This window comes from Dermacentor silvarum, chromosome 7 (genome assembly GCF_013339745.2).
Source record: "Dermacentor silvarum isolate Dsil-2018 chromosome 7, BIME_Dsil_1.4, whole genome shotgun sequence".
Classification (NCBI taxonomy): Eukaryota; Metazoa; Arthropoda; class Arachnida; order Ixodida; family Ixodidae; genus Dermacentor; species Dermacentor silvarum.
The window spans coordinates 130,874,226-130,892,908 of record NC_051160.1 but is presented as its reverse complement, the minus strand read 5'-3'; positions in this window follow the sequence as shown (position 1 = coordinate 130,892,908).

Below are 18,683 nucleotides of genomic sequence, written 5' to 3'. Positions count from 1 at the left end.
TTTCTCGTAATTATGCCCGTCATACCAGCGTAACCCAATTAAAGCTAGATATCTCACTCCAAGAACTGGATATACGCCGAACTATCTCCTTGTTATGTCTGTTCCATCGGTACGTTCACAATGATACGTCACACTTTCTGCCACTTCACACACCTGAACACCACGTCAAGCCGCCTTCATAACAAATTTAGCTTCAAGCGCGTTTTTGGCAAAACTAAAGCGTTTAATTCATCTGCTTTTCCACGTGCCATCACCCTGTGGAATAGCCTTCCCGATGATATCGCTATGTTATCTAACCGGGATGCCTTTCGTGAAAAATTACACGCCCTGTATGACTAATTACTGTATAATGATGTGTCACTGTTGCACTGTTAGTGTTTCTGTTATTCTCGCACTGCGGGACCTCTTTATAAGTGTCTTGGCAGGATTTTATTTTAGTTCTACTTGTATTCGTTTGTTCATTGCTTTCACACGTGATATGTACTTATGTTATTGGTTTTACTGCTTCTTCCATTCATTGTATTTTCTGATTGTAACCCCCCTTACTCGATGTCCTTTAATGGACCTGTAAGGTAGATAAATAAATAAATAAATAAATAAATAAATAAATAAATAAAAAGAACACGTTCCTATAAAAAAAACCACAGAACTCATCTCACGACGACTGTCGATGGCAATCAATCAATCAATCATTGTTTATTTCACGAATAGAGAAAATATGTCAATAAACTTACAGTAGGAGGTCCCAAAGCACAAGGATGCATGGGGACCTCCTGTCCGGAAGTTATTGAAATAGTACATGTGCAGTACAGCAGCAGTACGGTATTAAATACAGATGGTGAAAATATTACAAGAAACCAATAAATCAGAGTGAAAACATCATTGCTTTACAATGTAAAGCAATATTGGCTATCTGTGCAAGGCTTTTCACAAAGCGACGAATGTAAGAGAAGAAGCCAAAAAACGAGCGGACGTCTTGCGAAGAATGGGGCATGCGAAAGTTGGTAACAGCACGTAGGTTGGCAAGATCACTTCGGATACCAGCCGCATCAACAAGGTGGCCTAGTACGGTGATTTTTGGGCGTCGGAAACGACATTTGGAGTCGTTTAGTAGAAGTCGAGAGTTGCGAAATAGCTGCAAAATAGCTGATGGTCGCTGTATGAATGACCGGGTAATGTAGATGAAAAAACGACGACCTCGTCAAGGTATATGATAAGCGAATAGACCACTGAGAACCCGCCAAGGAGGGAATCCACTGTTCATTCAAATGCTGGGCATTGCACAACCCAAAGGACATGACTTTAAACAGTAGAGCCCATCGGGCGTAATGAAGTTGGTCTTTTCGCAATCCTGCTCATCAACCGCAATGTGCCAATAGCCGGACCGAAGATCTATGGAAGTACCTTGCGCAATGGAGCGGGTTGAATCAATAGTCTATTCGCGTCAAGTGGTAGACGTCCTTTTTGATTATCTTGTTCAGGTGCCGATAGTCGATACAGAACCGTCAGGTGTTGTCTTTTTTGCTAGACAAGCACCACAGGAGACGCCCAAGGACTCGCAGATGGTTCAATGATGCCCTTAGTCTGCATTTTCTCAACATCTGTTTGAATGCATGGCATTTGAACGCACACAATAGGTATGAATGAGTCTAGCATCCGCGGTATCGATGCGATGGGTTACGAGTGTCTGGCCAAGATTGGGCGAAGAAAAATCAAAAGCATCGCGGTAAGTTGCTAACAAGCTGCGAAGATCTTCAGACTGAGAAGGGGAACCATCAGGGGCAATCATACCGTCAAGAAGGTCGTCAAGCGTAGTACTTGTGTCCGGGCTTGCAGGTTACGCCTGTGGAGCATCAATGTTCTAGGGTCAGAGGGCAGTCTTCGTCTAAAGCTGATATACTGCCCAATGTGATGCCTCCGGGAAGAAATTGTGAGGTACGCTCAATGTTAGGCATTGGTATACACGCCCGGTTCTCTACAACAGTCAGAACGGAGTGAGGGAGTGCAACACCGCGTCAAAACAGCGTCTAGAGAAGGGGAGAGCACATAGTCACCATCACAAACAGGGGGCTCTGAGGTCAACGTGACGTACGTCGTAGTAGCTGGTCGCAAATCAACAAGCTCGACGATAAATAAACGCGAGGCAGCTTGGTGTTGAGGTCAGATACAGAAGGGAGTTCCAACTGTAGACGCCAGATGGACAGTCAGTGAGGGCAGAACGGGTGCTCAGGAAGTCATGGCCGAGGATGACGTCATGGGGACACTGGTGGCTCACACGCGCAGTGCACATGCCAACGACGCAAGGTTTAACGCCGTCGGCAACGCGAATGACAGGCGAGCTGGCGGGTGTAAAAACATTGCGGAGACGACGAGAAAGGCGACCGCTCATGTCAGATAGCTATGCCCCAGTGTCTATGAGCGCCAAAACAGGCACGCTGTCCACTTCTACGTCAAAAAGGTTTTGTTGTGTAGCCAGGGTCAACCGGTGATTTTCGGGTCGGTTGGGCAATGCAGCATCACCTCTGGGAGCTGCACTGGTCACTTTCCCGAAGATGGACGACGAGGGTATGACGACGGCGGAAAGCGAGCACTCCGGTTCTGCGGGGATAGCGAGCGGTCGTATCTTGGAGTCAGTGCAGGAACATCAGGGTGTGGTGGGTCATTGTAGCACGAAACGAAAACGACTGGCTCTCTTCCGGGTGCTAAGTGTACGCGGAACGACGTCACGACGGCTGATGATAGCGACAATGACGGGAAATATTAGCATACCCCGTTGAAATTGGAGCATGTTGGCCTGTCATCCACGCGTGCGCCGCTGGTTTGGATAGCAAGTCCAGGAGTCCAGGATAGCAAGTATAAGAATGTTTTAAAAATTGATTGCTAAGCAATGCCTCACTATTCGCAAATTGCACTTTTGGCACTTAATCCTGACAGTGGTCTCACGCTGTATGTGGTGTCTAGCTTAATTTTCATGGCTGGATTTTTTTTCCTGGGTGCTTTTATAGACCCGTTTAAAATGCATAGTGTGATTTTTTAAATGCTGATTGCAGGGCAGCGAGAACTCATCCGCTAATTGCACTCTGGTGGCACATACTCTAAGTGACAGTGACAGTGACAAGAACTTTTATTGGTCCTGAGAAACTGGCCAGGGGGAGCCGAAGGCTGCCTCAGGTTAAGTCGGTGCGCCACCGACTTCAAATGTATACCTACCGTCAAATGTATACTCTAGGTCTCCCTCTAGATTTACGTCAAGCTTGTTTTTTTTTTTTTCTGCTAGCTGAATTTCTTCCCTGGGACGCTTTTGTTAAGCTACTATGCGGCAAAGCAGCACTACAGGGGCAAAAGCATTCGTCTGTCGTTGTATTGAAGGGAAAGAGCTCTTCGATCACGTTAGAACTGATAGACTCGAATGTGCAGCCAAGATGCACATTCGTGCCCAGTTGTACAAGCAAAGATGACACTGCCCAATTCTGCAACGAGTAGCGGACCGATTGGCTTTATGGAATTACATCCAAGCTTTAAGCCCGGATATGCGCGCTATATGTTGTAAATTTTCAGCGCATGTTGAAATGTTTTATTTGGTATTTAGAAAGATAAACATGAAGTTCTAGCTTAACCTATGAATACCGATGTCGTTAAATAAGTAATTACGCAATGAGCTAATAATAGAACTATAGTAACTCGTTAGCAATACTTATTTACATACTATGTTTAGTTCTCTCGCTTTTACACTCCTGCAATGTAATGGATATCAAATGAAACATCATAAAGCAAGTAATTCAACAACGAGGTCTGCTGGTAACATGAATGATGAAGTCAATAGTGATAATGAATCCGTTATTTTCCTGGTACAGCAGTCGGTTTATTTCGTGCACGTCGACATTGGGGCCATTAGAACTTTAAAATAATGAGCATTTTACTTAACATTATTAACTGATACGCCAAGTCTACCTTTCATAAAGCATTGCGTCATAGATATCAAATGAAAAGTCATTCAAAGAGTGACTGAATTATGATAACTAGGAGTAGCACGACTGAGTTACTAGTGATCACAGATCACTTTACTTAATGTGAAAGCGGTAGCCTTTATTCACATACGTCGTAATTATTATCAATGCAAAAGTAATTAAATTAGTATTTATTAGGTTACCACTGCTGACCGATTACTGGCAGTTATTAGTGATTACTAGTGATGCGCTCAGTTGAATTTTCTATCATTTTATAAAGTATAGTTTAATAGATGTCAAATGAAAGTCATATAAACACTGATCCAATTATAAAAACTACGATATAGTAGAACCGAGTCAGTTGCGATCAATTCACTTTGTTTAGTATGACACTAGTAGCCTTCATTCGCGCGCGTCGTCATTGGTATAAATAAAAAAGTGATTACATGAGTAGTTTTTGGTTATCATAATTAACTGATGATGCCAAGTCATTAGTGATCACTAGTTATACGTTACGTTCGATGTGCCCGTACTTTAAGCAGCAGAGTTGATTCGGAGAGTTGAGCAATGGTCTGCCATTTTGTTTCAGGTGTTGCCGTGAAGGCACTCCTAGTTCTACTAACAACGCCACCTAGATGCTCCTAATCGTAGTGGTTATGGGGAAAGAAAAAAATTACTCCATCTCCCGCTAAATGGAACCATGTGTAGATGCGAAGCAGCGGGGAGATGGTTAGCTTGAGCGGGAGATGGTTTCGAGGCAGCGGCGCGAGCGCTCATCGCGGCGCTGCACAGGAGAGAGAACGAGGCGCGCGCGCTCCGTCATTTTCATACCGCGGAACAACCGTGGCGCCCCCAGCGGAGTATGCAGCTGTCGCACCACCTGTCGTGCGCGCCGCTCCGGATTTCTAGAGGAGAGAAATGGGGGAACGTAGGAGGGGAGAGAGAGGGGGAGGGGACGCGCATGCGCTGTGGGGGTGTGGGCCAACGCGGGACGGAGGGACGGACAAAGCCCCCGCCATAAGCTGCTTCGCATGTAAAAGACACTCTTAGCGCGCGCAGAAACTACGGCGGTTTCTGGCGAGGGGGAGAAAACTTGCCTCGCGCCGTGACGCAGCAGGCGCTTCAAGCAATGACAGTGCAGCATGCTGCCGGCCGAAGTACGGGCGGTGGCGTGCAACTCGTATGTGGCGGGGGCTGCAAGGGTAATTGGATGTGACAGATGTTGGCGCCGAAGATTAAAAGGATGGTTGATTTTAAAGCGATAGCTGTACACTATGACGTAGCCAAACTCGGCGGGTTTTAACGTTGGATCATGAATGCTATTACAGTTTACTCCAAAGATTGATATCGCGGGTTGAGGCGCGGTGGGGTTTTAATCGATAGCCCTGTGGCGGCCCATACGCAAAAACAATGTTGACTGTCGCTTAAATATCCTTACGTGACTTGAATGCTAAAGCATTATGACATGTCTTAGTTATCACCAATAAAGACTTAAGATACGATAAGATACCTTATGAGTTTTGAGGCGTTACTGCGAATGTGTTTCTTATTTTTTAGAGAAGATATTCATAGTATCGTTACGTGAGAGCACTGTACCGAGTGACTAGCTGTTAGCAAGAGTTGTGCCCGTCTTTAAAACTGGTGATAAATTGGACATTTCCAATTATCGTCCTATATCTATCACATGTTCTGCATGTAAAATATTAGAGCATATAATATCTAAATATGTTGTAGAATACATTGAAAGTCCTCAACGTTTTTACGGCAAGCAGCATGGCTTCCGTAGCCGTCTCTCGACAACAACACAACTTTTTGAAATTACTCATGCTTTTGCTACAGTCTTAAACTCGAGAGAACAAATTGATGTTATTACTATAGATCTGTCCAAGGCCTTCGACAGAGTGTGTCATGTGAAGCTTTTACACAAACTGCACGACTTTGGTATTGATGAACAAATTATCAATTGGATCAAGGCTTATTTAACTAACAGAGAACACTTTGTGGTAATAGACGAAGAATGCTCTTCGACTGCATAAGTTTCATCCGGGGTTCCACAAGGGTCCGTTCTGGGTCCTATATTGTTTTTATTATATATCAATGATATCGCGAAGGACATACATCCTCTCGTCGAAGTTCGATTGTTTGCGGATGATATTGTGTTATTTTGTCGCATAAAAAGCCTGCAAGACCAGGTCGTGTTGAATGACTCTTTGAAAGTTGTATATGACTGGTGTGTAAAGTGGAACATGCTAATCAATTATGAAAAGTCTACTTCTATGAATGTGTCTAAGAAGAAGACGCCATTTGTGTTCCCGTACATAATTAACAACATAGAACTAAACGTTCCAGTAAATTAAAATATTTTAGGAATTACGATTTCTCATGACATGAACTGGAGTGATCATGTACAAAACTTGGATTCCTACGGCGAAAGCTAAAAGATGCACAACCGGATGTCAAACTAAGAGCATATAAATCAATAGTAAGGCCAACTGTGGAATACGCAAGTATAATTTGAGATCCAAATCAGAAATATCTCATTGACAAGCTTGAGCGCATTCAGAGAATGGCAGTGAGGTTTGTATTTCCCTGTTACCGAAGAACGCAGTCCGTAACAGAACTTCTTGCACGTGCAGAGCTGCCAACTTTGTTCGCAGAAAAATTGCTAGGCTTAAGTATTTTTACCAGCTCTATCACAATGCATTCAATTTGAATTCCGGCTTATAGTTGCGGCCGCCCGGTAGACGGTCATCAGGTACTAACCATCCATTTGCAGTTATGCCCTACGTGCCAAGCGTTGACGTCCATAAATATTCATTTCTGCCTAAAACAATTATAGAATAGAATAACCTTGACCGACGAGTATTTGACAATACTTGTTCATTAGAAACTTTTGAAAAAGAGCTGGAACTGTACTGTATTTATTGAATGTACCCTTCCCACCATGTAACAGCCCGGAAGGGCTAACAGTATTGTAATATAAAAAATAAAATAAAGTTATACAACCTGTTTGTGATCCTTTCACCGCTTTCTTTTCTCTGCGTTCAATAATCACCAGACAGCAACCATTCAGAACTCATCGCCAAGTAGCTACGAGTTAATATTGTGATCCACTTTAATCCAACTTAATGCACTTTAATCCGTTCTAATCTACTTTAACTCACTTTATTCACTTTACTCCACCTTAGGTCGCCTTACTCTAACTTGTTCTAACTTTATTTCACTTGACTTTAATTCCCCTTAATTCACTTTAATTCAGAATTACTGCCCATAACTGCTACTAATTAATGTTGTCATACTGTTTACTATCGTCTGTTTTACTACTGATATTGTTACGCGAAGGACGAGTCAGTAAGACGAGCAACTAGTTACATGTTATATTTACAGCAGCAGTTGCAGCGCCGACCGGTTAGATTCACAGAGCGAGCCCAGCTCGTTCTTCCTCTTCTTTTCTTGAGTGAATGGCGCCCGCGCGCCTCGTTCAAACAATCAAATACCACACGCGTGTAGCATAATCCCCCGGCGGCAGAAGTGACGTCCCGAAGCGTCGAAATGTCATCACTGGAAGGGTGACACTGCTTCAGTCGTGTAACGTGCACGATATCGCTGGACTGGGAAACAGATGGGGCGTCAGGGGCTATCTAGTAGGTGACGGGTGTCACGGCACGAAGCACTCGGTAGGGGCCTGTGTAACGAGACAGCAGTTTTTCTGACAGGCCGACCTGACTCGACAGGAGACCATAGAAGCACCAAAGAACCAGGCGGGAAGTGCACGTCTAGGTGTCGCCGGTCGTACAAACACATTTGACTCTCTTAGGAGTTCAGAAGGCGGTCACGGGCAATTTCCCTTGCGTGAGCAGCGCGGGCGTCGGCATCAAGTGCATATTCACTGGTGGGTGCCGCGTGAACAGGGAGAGTTGTGTCGAGGGGCAGTGCTGGTTCTCGGCCGAACAGGAGGAAAAATGGGAATAGCCGGCTGTGTCGTGGCGCGAGGAATTATAGGCAAAGGTGACAAACTGGCAGAGTGAGGTCCCAGTCGGTGTGGTCTGAAGGGACATACTTCGCGAGCATGTCTGTGAGAGTGCGATTAAAACGCTCCGTGAGGCCATTTGCGGATGGTATGACGTGGATAGCTTGTCCCTCGTGGCACAGGACTGCAGGATGTCCGCGATAATTTTTGACAGGAATGTCCGGCCACGGTCTGTGAGAAGTTGTTGCAGAGCTCCATGTAATAAAATCACGTCGCGTAGAAGAAAACCGGCAACATCTGTGGCGCAGCTTGTAGGGAGCGCTCGAGTGATGGCGTAGCGCGTGGCGTAATCTGTGGCCACAGCGATGCACCTGCTCCCAGAGGTAGAGGAAAAGGACCAAGCAAATCTAAACCAACAAGAAAGAATGGCTCCGCGGGAATGTCGATTGGTTGAAGGTACCCAGCAGGGAGCGTCGATGGTGTCTTGCGTCGCTGGCATTTCTCACACGCTGGTACGTATCTTCGAACGGAGCGAGCAAGCCCTGGCCAAAAGAAGGGTCGGTGGATTCCGTCGTAGGTACGTGACACACTGAGGTGACCGGCAGTGGAAAGATCGTGAAGTTCGTGGAGAACAGCCGAGCGAAGGTGTTTAGGGATCACAAGGACTAACGCTGGGCCGTCGGGGTGAACGTTGTGGCGGTAGAGTACGCCATCTTGAAGTGTGAATAAGTGAAGGAAACTGTCGGCAAGTGGCGATTCCAGGCGGTCAATGATAATACGCAAGGACGGGTCACTGCGCTGCTCGTCGGCGACATGGACCAGCGGAAAAACAGAGAGAACGGAGGCGTCGGTGTCAGGCTCAGACGTAGAGGTCGAGGTCTTCGACTGGGTAGCGAGAGAGGCAATCTGCGTCTTGGTGTTGGAGTCCCGACTTGTACGTCACGGTGTAGGGATATTCTTGTAGTCGGAGGGACCCAACGACCGAGCCGGCCAGTAGGATCCTTGAGCGACAAAAGCCAACACAGCGCATGATGGTCTCTGATTACTGAGAAAGGCTTGCCATATAAATATCGGCGGAACTTTGAAACAGCCCACACGAGAGCAATACCTTCGCGCTCGGTAATCGAATAGTTGCGCTCTGCAGTTGTCCAGGAGCCGGCTAGCGTAGGCTATAACGCGGTCGTGTCCGTCTTGGCGTTGTGCTAAGACAGCACCGATCCATAACCACTTGCATCGTTTCGCACCTCTGTAAGTGCGGACGGATCAAAGTGGGCCAAAATCGGTGGATTGGTCAGAATCGTGATAAGGCGTGAAAATGCGGCAGCCTGAGGGGAACCCCACGTAAAAGACACGTCTTTCTTCAGAAGTTCAGTGAGTGGTCGAGCGATTGCTGCGAAATCTTTCACGAACCGTCAGCAATAAGAACAGAGCTCCACAAAACTCGGGACGTCTTTGACAGACTGAGGTACAGGAAAAGCCGTTACTGCACGAACCTTCTCCGGGTCGGGTTTTACTCCGGAAGCATCGACGAGATGGCCTAGCACTGTAATCTGTCGGCGCCTGAAGTGGCATTTCGATGAGTTTAATTGGATAATTGGAACCCAGCCTTGCGGAAGACGTCGAGGAAAAAATTCGGGGTAACTTGCACTAGTGGCGGAAGGCTAAAGACAAAGCGGAGCTGATCGGTTTCTAGCTGGTCGTGGCTTTACGAAGGGATGCTAAGTTATACGAAATAATACCAAGTGTATAAGCACTTCCTCGTAGTCCGTAGTAAAGTCCAGGTTCTTCTTGTACCACTCCTCTACTTGAGCGTCCGAGACGCACCGCCAGAGCCGGTCTACGCAAGTAGAGGATGTACTGCCGCTAACGATAGCGGCGACGGGTTCGCTGAGTGCTTCTTCCGAGATTGAATTAGACAGAGATGACGAGAAAACAAAAACACTTTCTATTTACCACTATTTACAAGAATTTATAAATGCAAGTACACATACAAGGCGGAACTGGTACAAATAGGGCACCATCGACATAGTCGATGGTGCCGTAGTTTGTCCAGCACCGTAGTTTGTCCAGAACGCTTGGACGGGGCAACGGGGCCACGTTTTCTACCCTTCGGTACCCCGCCCCAAGCATTTACCACCCAATCGCCACTGAGTGGCTATGAGTGGTCCGCCGACGCACGAATCACGAATCCTGTGCTAGGATCGCCTTGTTCGCCGGCGCTTCCAGCATTGCGCTTCTTCCAAGCGCCCTTTTCTCTACCACCTTTTACGGTGTCTTTCTCCCTCTCCCTAAAAACAACATACAAATAAAAACAGCGCTCCAAGAAAGGGGGGAGGGGAGGGGGTGACAGATGCATAGCATGCGTGCTCCCTGGCAAAGCCACAGCGCCCAGCACAATGGGTTCCATAAAATCCTAATAAGCAGGCAGTACCTGCAAGCCGAAGTGCTTGACCTTTACTGTGACCCCTTCCCCGCTTGCACTTTTTAGAAAAACCGATAGCATAGTAGCTGCGGGTCATACGTCCATGAAACCTGTCAACCGACACTTTGGGCTCATGTACCCCTATTCAGTAAATGCTTGCTCGGAGAAGCCTTCCACGACGGTCAATTGGCAACGGTCTTCGAGACGGGTTGTCAACGGTGGTTACCATGCAAAATGTGCACGTGGTGAATAATGAGCACTACGTTCACGCTTTCTGTGCGTATTACAGGCCCGGCACGCGCACATCAGGAGCCAGCGACAGTCACGGACATCTAAGCTTTTGCTGTCAGGTCGACAGCACGCGATGTACGTGACGAAGCACCGATATTCGCTCTTCTTTAGGTCAGCTTTGTGTACTCTTGGGTGCTAATGGCGTCGTCACGCACCCTCTACGTTTGCTCAGTGCCAGCCGGCTCTACTCGCCTCAAAACGTGTCAGGTATAATTGGCATGTCATGAGCTGCGCCTCTGCCTAATCTCGGCACCGTCGCCGCGATGGGCGCCCACCACTGGCACTTAATCCTCCCATTGTATTTCGCTTGTCAAGCAACGATCATTGACAAAAATGCGCTAGCTGTCTCTTCCCTTTCTTCGCAGCCGTTTCACTTGGCGAGACCAGGTTGAACAAAAACACCCATCTTAAGCCCTCCGAGCAGCAATTAAAGAACTAGCTAGCGCTTCTAGCAGCAGGCTTACATCCGTGGTATCAGGGAATGCCTCGCAAAGCACTTCCAGTCCGAGCACACGTATACAGGGGAAGTGGGGCGAAAGCTATATATATATATATATATATATATATATATATATATATATGCACAGTGTACGGGCGGCGCGCAGCAGACGACACGCCGGGAAGAAAGTCACGGTGCATGCGAAGTAACGCGCAGCTGGTGGTATCTCGGCCGAGCCACCACCAGAGGCGGCTGCTGCAGTCAGGGACACTGCGAGCGTTCTGCGCTAATGTTACTAATTTGTGGAAACAGAGAAGCGCGGATGGCGACGGCAGCACCTCTGTACGTTGCCTCGTTGGTGCTGCTACAATTTGTTTCTCCGTGTGTCTCTCTCTCGCTCTCATTTTCTCCTTCTTTTTCCCGAGCATAGCGCGTAGCGCGCGCACTCGCTCTCGCTATCGTTTTCTCTTTCTCTCTTCCGAGCATAGCGCACGACGCGCGCACTCTCTTTCCATCTCATTTTATCTTTCTTTTCCCAAAGCATAGCGCGCGACGCTCCGCGAGGTGGTTGCTAGGCAACGCAGTGGCAGGAGGGACACATTACGGCCGGCTTAAGCAGCTCCACTGTTAATAGCTGCGACGCGCTCAAGGTGCGTCTCAAACGTAGGAGAAAGCACAAGGACGTCGTCGAGGTAACAAAGGCAAGTTGACTATTTGAATCCTTGAAGCAGAGAGTCCATCATCCGTTCGAACGTCGCGGGGGCATTGAATAGACCGAACGGCATAACCTTGAATTGGTAGAGGCCATCTGGAGGGATCGGCCGAGGAGAGAGTTACGGATGGTAGGGACGCGCCCGCCACTTATAATGAACTTATTAAACACTTCTATCTTTCGCGGCGACAATACCCTCCTCCTCACCCCAAGCTCACCAGGCCTCAGGCACTGACATTCAGACTTTTGCAGACAGAGACCTATCCTAATCTGTTCACGTGACATGCGATATATCCGGAGATTCACACCGATAATGCGTGCCCTGCTTGCGGGAATAGATCAACACTTTCGCACATGCTCTGGGGATGTATCTTCATAGCAAGCCCTGACCTCAGCTCAGCTAGGTGGGAGGCGGCTTTCCGCAGCCCACTCCTGGCTGAGCAACGTTGGGCTGTCCAGCAGGCCCACGATGCGGCCGGCAGGCTAGGCCTGTCGGTCCCGACGTGGGAGCGGCCCGCGACGTGCTAATACGCGTTCTGCAGGACTGAAACAATAAAAGTTATTCAATCAATCAATCTGGAGGGATGAAAGCGGTCTTTTCTTGGTCTTGCTCATCTACGGAAACCTGCCAAAAACCACATTGAAGGTCTATGGACGAAAAGTATTTGGCACCGTGAAGACAATCAAGAGCGTCGTCGATTCGTGGTAAAGGGTAAATGTCCTTTTTAGTGATTCGGTTTAGGTGGCGGTAATCAAAGCAGAAACGCCACGTGCCATCTTTCTCTTTGACGAGCACGACCGGCGATGCCCAAGGACTCGACGAGGGCTCAACAATGCCTTTGGCGAGCATCTTGTTTACTTCTTGCAGCTCTGCGTGGACACGCGATACGGTCGGCGGTGAATGCGAACAACAACACCAGTGTTTATACGACGCTTAACAAGGGACGTCTGACGAAGTGGTCGATTGTCAGTGTCAAATATGTCGCGGTAGGAAAGCAAAAGGCGATATAGGGCAGCTGCTTGGTCAGGGGCGAGGGCCGGAGCGACCATGGGATGTAATGGGCCATCCAGGTTCAAGGCATCCTGCGGGTAATCAGGAGGATCTGGATATGCGTCGGCTGCAAAAGCAGTGACGTGGTCGGCTGTCACTGACCGGAGCGTGGCCACCGCTATGGCTTCAGGTAACACTTGCTTCGCCAAGCCGAAATGATAACGGGGAGACACATCCGATTAGCGGCAAGGGTAACGACGGAGTGTGGCACAGAGATGTCGCGTGCCAGGAGGACATCACGAATAGGTGCGACGACATAGTCGCCATCAGGCACGGTTGCCGTTGAGATCAATTCGACGAAGGTTAGGGCTTTTGGAGGTGACCGAACAAACGCTGTAGTGCAGAGGGTGTTCGGTTGTTCGGGGCGAACGTCGGAAAGAAGAGGAAGCTCGAGGCACAGCGTACCGGCGGAACAGTCGATGAGGGCAGAATGCGTCGTCAGATAATCGAGCCCCAAGATTAGTTCATGAGGGCCACTCGTTAGCATGGTGAACAGGACGGGAACTTGGCAGCCAGCAATTTCAATGCGAGCAGTGCACATACCCCTGACGGCAAAAGTGGCGCCATTTGCGAAGCGTACGGCTCGAGTGACGGCAGGCGTAAGAACTTTTTTGAGGCGACAACATAGGTTAGCGCTCATTATGGACACTTGGGCTCCAGTATCAATTAATGCCATCAACGGGACACCATATACGTCTACTTCAATTAGGTTCGTGTTCGTGAGAAGCGTCAACGGAGGATTTGTACACGACGAACGTGATGCAGCACTGCCTCCAAGCCTTTGCAACGCCTGATGCTGCATGGCCTAGTGCATGGCCTGAGCTGCATGGCCTAGTTTTCCGTCCGGTGGTTTCGCGAGGAAAAGCGGCGAGGTTGGGGTGACGGGGAGCGACGGCGATCGCCCGGAGGTGCGGCTGTCAGGGGCATCAGCAGTAGGGTACAGACGGCTAGGTGAGTATAACGGCGAGCGTCAGCGTGTGGGCGAGGAGCAGGGAATGAGCTCCAGTACGGCAGCATCCAGGTGGTGCGGCAGTGGCGGGATACATGACCAACTCGGTGGCAGCGGAAGCAGATCGGTTTGTCGTCTGTGGTGCGCCATTCAGCAGGATTGCGTGTTCTGGGAGTGAAATACTGGTCATTAAAGGTTGTGGACATAGGAATGGGTGCCGAATCAGGTCGGGAGACAGAGCAGGTGGTAGAGATGCCAAGGTTTGCAATTTCTTGCCGCACAACTGCTTGTATAATGGGAGTAGTAGGGGCCGCTTGGTCAAAGGTACCGTCAAGGGGTCGTGGGCAAAGTGGGGCTGGACTTGCCGCTTAGATCTCTCGGCGAACGATACGCGTGACCTTCTCTTGAAATGGTCGTGTGGCAGTAAGAGCGGAGCAAGAGGATGTGGCAGGGGTGTTTGGGAGCCGGGAAAACTGTGGGACGACGCGGCGGCTTTCGGCTATACCTCGAAGTGGCGGCATTCTTTGACGATGGCGTAGACAGTAGAAACGTCGTTATAGACGAGCAAATTGAAGGCGTCGTCCGCAATGCCGTTTAGGATATGGCCAACATTTTCAACCTCGGTCATGCGCTCATCGACTTTCCGGCAAAGCGCGAGCACTTCCTGTATATAGGAGACATACGATTCGGTTGACGACTGGACACGTGTAGCAAGCTCTTTTCACGCAGCCTGTTGGCGATCTGACGGGTTGCCAAATAAGTCGCGAAGCCTCTCTTCGAAAATGTCTCTGCTGGAGAACTCGACCTCATGCGTGCGAAACCAGACCTGCGGTGACCCGTCCAGATAAAAGATCACATTGTCAAGCATGATGGTAGGGTCCCAGTGGTAGTTTCGGCTAACACGCTCATACATGCTGAGCCAGTCGTCGACGTCAACGCCATTTTGGGCGGAGAATGTCCCAGGATCACGGAGACTATAGGAACCGTAACGTACGTTGTGGTTGGGGCCGCAGGTGTAGGTGGCGACGGGGTGTTTCCATCGGAAGCCATGGCTGAGAAGACGACGGTGCGGCCACTTTGGAGCTCCGTGGCGAGGACGGGGAACGTTCCACCTCCACCACAATGTTGCGCAAAGGACGAGTCAGTAAGACAAGCAACTATTTACAGGTTATATTTCCAACAGTGGTTGCAGCGCTGACAGGTTAGAGTCACCGCGCGAGCCCAGCTCGTTCTTCTTCCTCTTTGCTCGAGTGATGGCGCCCGCGCACCTCGTTCAAACAGTCAAATACCACACGCGTGTAGCAATATATATATATATATATATATATATATATATATATATATATTGTGAGATGAGGTTTAGGCAGTCAGACTCTCATTTATTCTCTCGAGCGAGAGCCCCACTACCAGGCCCCACAGCAGTGATGATGAGAATGTACAGATGAGAATATGCAGCGTATGAATAATGCTTACACTAATTTCCCCGCGCGCGCAAGCGGCTAGCCAGGCCGCGAATTAGCCAGGAGGGAGGCGCCGAACGAATCGTTTGAGACGCGAAACGTGAATGATCTCCGAACGACGATAACGATGGTCGGAAGAAACCTCGATGGGAGTAACGCGATAGTTCACTGGGGATGTTTGTTCATTAATAATGTAGGGCCAAGAAAGCGCGATTCAAACTTCTCACACAAACCTGGTGTACGAATGGGCGTCCAAAGGAGCACTTCATCTCCAGGACGAAAGGAGACATCTCGACGAGAGATGTCGTAACGTTGCTTGCGGTCTAGTTGACTGACTTCTTTGTTGAAGCGAGCACGGTCACGACATTCGCCAAGTCGCGAGACGAACTGTTCTGGTATACTGGCCGAGGTTTAGTTGGGTGCAGTTAAGAAAGCGGCGTCGATGGTGATGTCGGCGAACGGCCGTAAACTAGGTAGAAAGGTGAGTACCCTGTAGTTCGTTGGATAGCAGTGTTGTGAGCAAACGTTACAAACGGTAAAAGTTTGTCCCAGTTGTCGTGGCTTGGCCCGATATACATTGATATCATATCTGTTAGCGTGCGATGAAATCTCGCTGTTAAGCCATTTGTTTGAGGGTGGTATGCGGATGTCGTCTTATGAACTGTGCCACAAGCTCTGAGTACTTCTTCGATCATTTGTGACATGAAAGTCTTGCCGCGGTCACTCAACAGTACACGAGGTGCACCATGACGCAGCACAATGGCATCCAGAAAGAAGCCGGAAACGTCTGAGGCCGAACTAGAGCGTAGAGGTGCGGTCTCTGCGTACCGTGTGAGGTGGTCGACAGCTGTCACGATCCATCGATGACCTGCTGGCGTTATGGGCAGAGGTCCGACCAGGTCAATTCCAACGATGGCAAAAGGTGTCTCGGGACATGGGATGGGCTGTAAAAGGCCAGCAGGAGGTGAAGTAGGTTGTTTCCGCCGTTGACACTGGACGCAAGAAGCGACGTACTTAGCCACAAAGGTAGACATGCCCGGCCAAAAGAAACTGCTCCTAACGCGGTGGTATGTTTTGTGGAAACCCAAGTGGCCAGCAGATGGGTCGTCGTGAAAGGCTTCAAGGATTTGTGTACGCATCAAACGTGGAACAACGGGAACCCAGCGGTGGCCGTCGGTGTTGTAAATGTAGCGGTGCAGCACATCGTTGTCGAGGTTAAATAGTCGCAGTTGTCGACGTAATTGGGCATTTGGTGCATAAATAGTACCGCGCAGGCGTTGGATGATGCTGCTGCAGTAGGGATCAGAACGTTGACACGAGGCGAACTGAGTTCCGCGATTAGAAGATGGCGTGTCAGTAACCGCTAGAGGTTATAGCGTAAGTGGAGACTTAGTCTCATTATCAAGTGGCGAGCAATGCAGAGACGTGCTCGAAGATAATAGTGGCAGGGGGCAGCGAGACAAAGCTCTTGATGCTTTGTCTCGCTGCGAGACATCTTGATGCTTTTTCCCAGTCTTGTAGACAACGTCAAAATCGTACTCTTGTAATCGGACCACCCAGCGACCAAGGCGTCCAGACAAATTTTTCATTGACGCCAACCAGCATAAGGCATGGTGGTCGGTTATGGCTGTGAAGTGGCGTCCATAAAGATATGGTCGAAACATTTGTATGGCCCAAACTACTGCGAGGCATTCCTGCTGTATTATCGAGTAGTTCTTTTCGGCAGTCGTTAATGCGCGACTGGCATAAGCAACGACTCTCTCTCGTGTAGTGGTATCATGCTGTAGAAGGACAGCACCGATCCCATGGCCACTAGCGTCGGTGTGCAAACAAGTTGGTGCGTTCTCATCGAAGTGACACAGGACGGGGTCGGATGTCAAGGCTTGGTTTTGGGCTTGGAAAGAAAGCTCGCAGTCGTCTGTCCAAGTGAGAGCAGTGCCCGACGTCAGCAACTTGTGCAGCGGCGACGCCATGGCAGCAAAATAGGCGTAAGTAGGATGCCAGGCCCAAGAAGCTTCTTAATTGTTTATTTTCGAGGCGAGGGAAGCGAAGCACGGCAGCAACCTTGTCAGGATCTGGCCGAACGCCATCTTTACTGATAAGGTGCCCCAACACTTTGATGTTCTCTCGGGGAAAATGGCATTTTTTTCTGTTGAGTTGGAGTCCAGCGTTGGAAATGTATGTGAATACTTCGTCCAAACGCTCAAGGTGCTGACGAAAAGTTGTAGAATAATAACGATGTCATCTAAATAACACAGACAGGTCTTCCACTTAAGGCCGCGTAAAACTGTATCGATCATGCGTTCAAATGTAGCACGAGCGTTACATAAACCGAAGGGCATGACGTTGAATTCGTAAAGCCCATCAGGCGTTGCAAAGGCTGCCTTGTCCTTGTCCGCTTCGTCCATGGGTATTTGCCAGTACCCAGATCGGAGGTCTAGACTTGAGAAATATTCAGCGCCCTAGAGGGAGTCAATGGCATCTTCGATTCTTGGCATCGGATATACGTCTTTGCGCGTGATCTTATTAAGTGCTCTATAATCGACGCAAAATCGTACAGAGCCGTCTTTCTTGCGGAACAACACAACAGGAGACGACCAAGAACTGGACAATGGCCGAATGATGTCTCTTGTTAATGATGATGCATGTTGTTAACGTTGTCCGCAATGATTTTCCGTTCTGCGGAAGACGCGATACGGGCGGCGGCGTACAATAGAACTGCCTTCGGTTTCAATGCGATGCACTGCGACAGAAGTGCGCCCCAGAAGTTTGGAGTTAACGTCAAATAAGGCGCTGTCCTTTCGCAGTAGCGCCCAAAGGTCTTCTTTCTGGGCAGCAGTCAAATCAAGATTTATTGCGTCCTTTAGAGCAGCGGTAGCAGCATGATCATCAGTTGTGGTAGACAAAGGTGGTGATTCGGTGTGAAGAGGTACTAGCGAAAGAGGTTCGGTGTCAGTAAAGCAAGTCACAGTGGTGCCCTGGGAGAGCACAACTGGCGAAGAAGTAGGGTTATGAACTGCGACGAACGTTCTACCGTCCTGGAAACGCACCAGGCTAGGAGTAATGCTAAGCCCACCAGAGATACAGTGACTGCTGGGTGCAAGGAACACATCACCATTAACAATAGTGTCGGAAGTCAGCGTTAAGATATGCTCATTGCCCGCGGGAATTAAACAGTCGGTAGACGTGACGAAACGCAGTGTATGAGCACCGACAGCGGACGAAGATTCAGTGTCCTTGATATCAATAGTGCGCTGACGACAAGAGATGAAAGCGGAAGCGGAGGACAGGAAGTCCCATCCCAAGATCATCGCGTAGGTACACGAAGATAGCACCACAAACTGAATGTGGTGAAGGATGCCATCAATGAAAACACTCACAGTGCAAACACCGGAGGGCTGAACAAGAACTGCATTAGCACAACGAAGGGGAGGGCCATTAT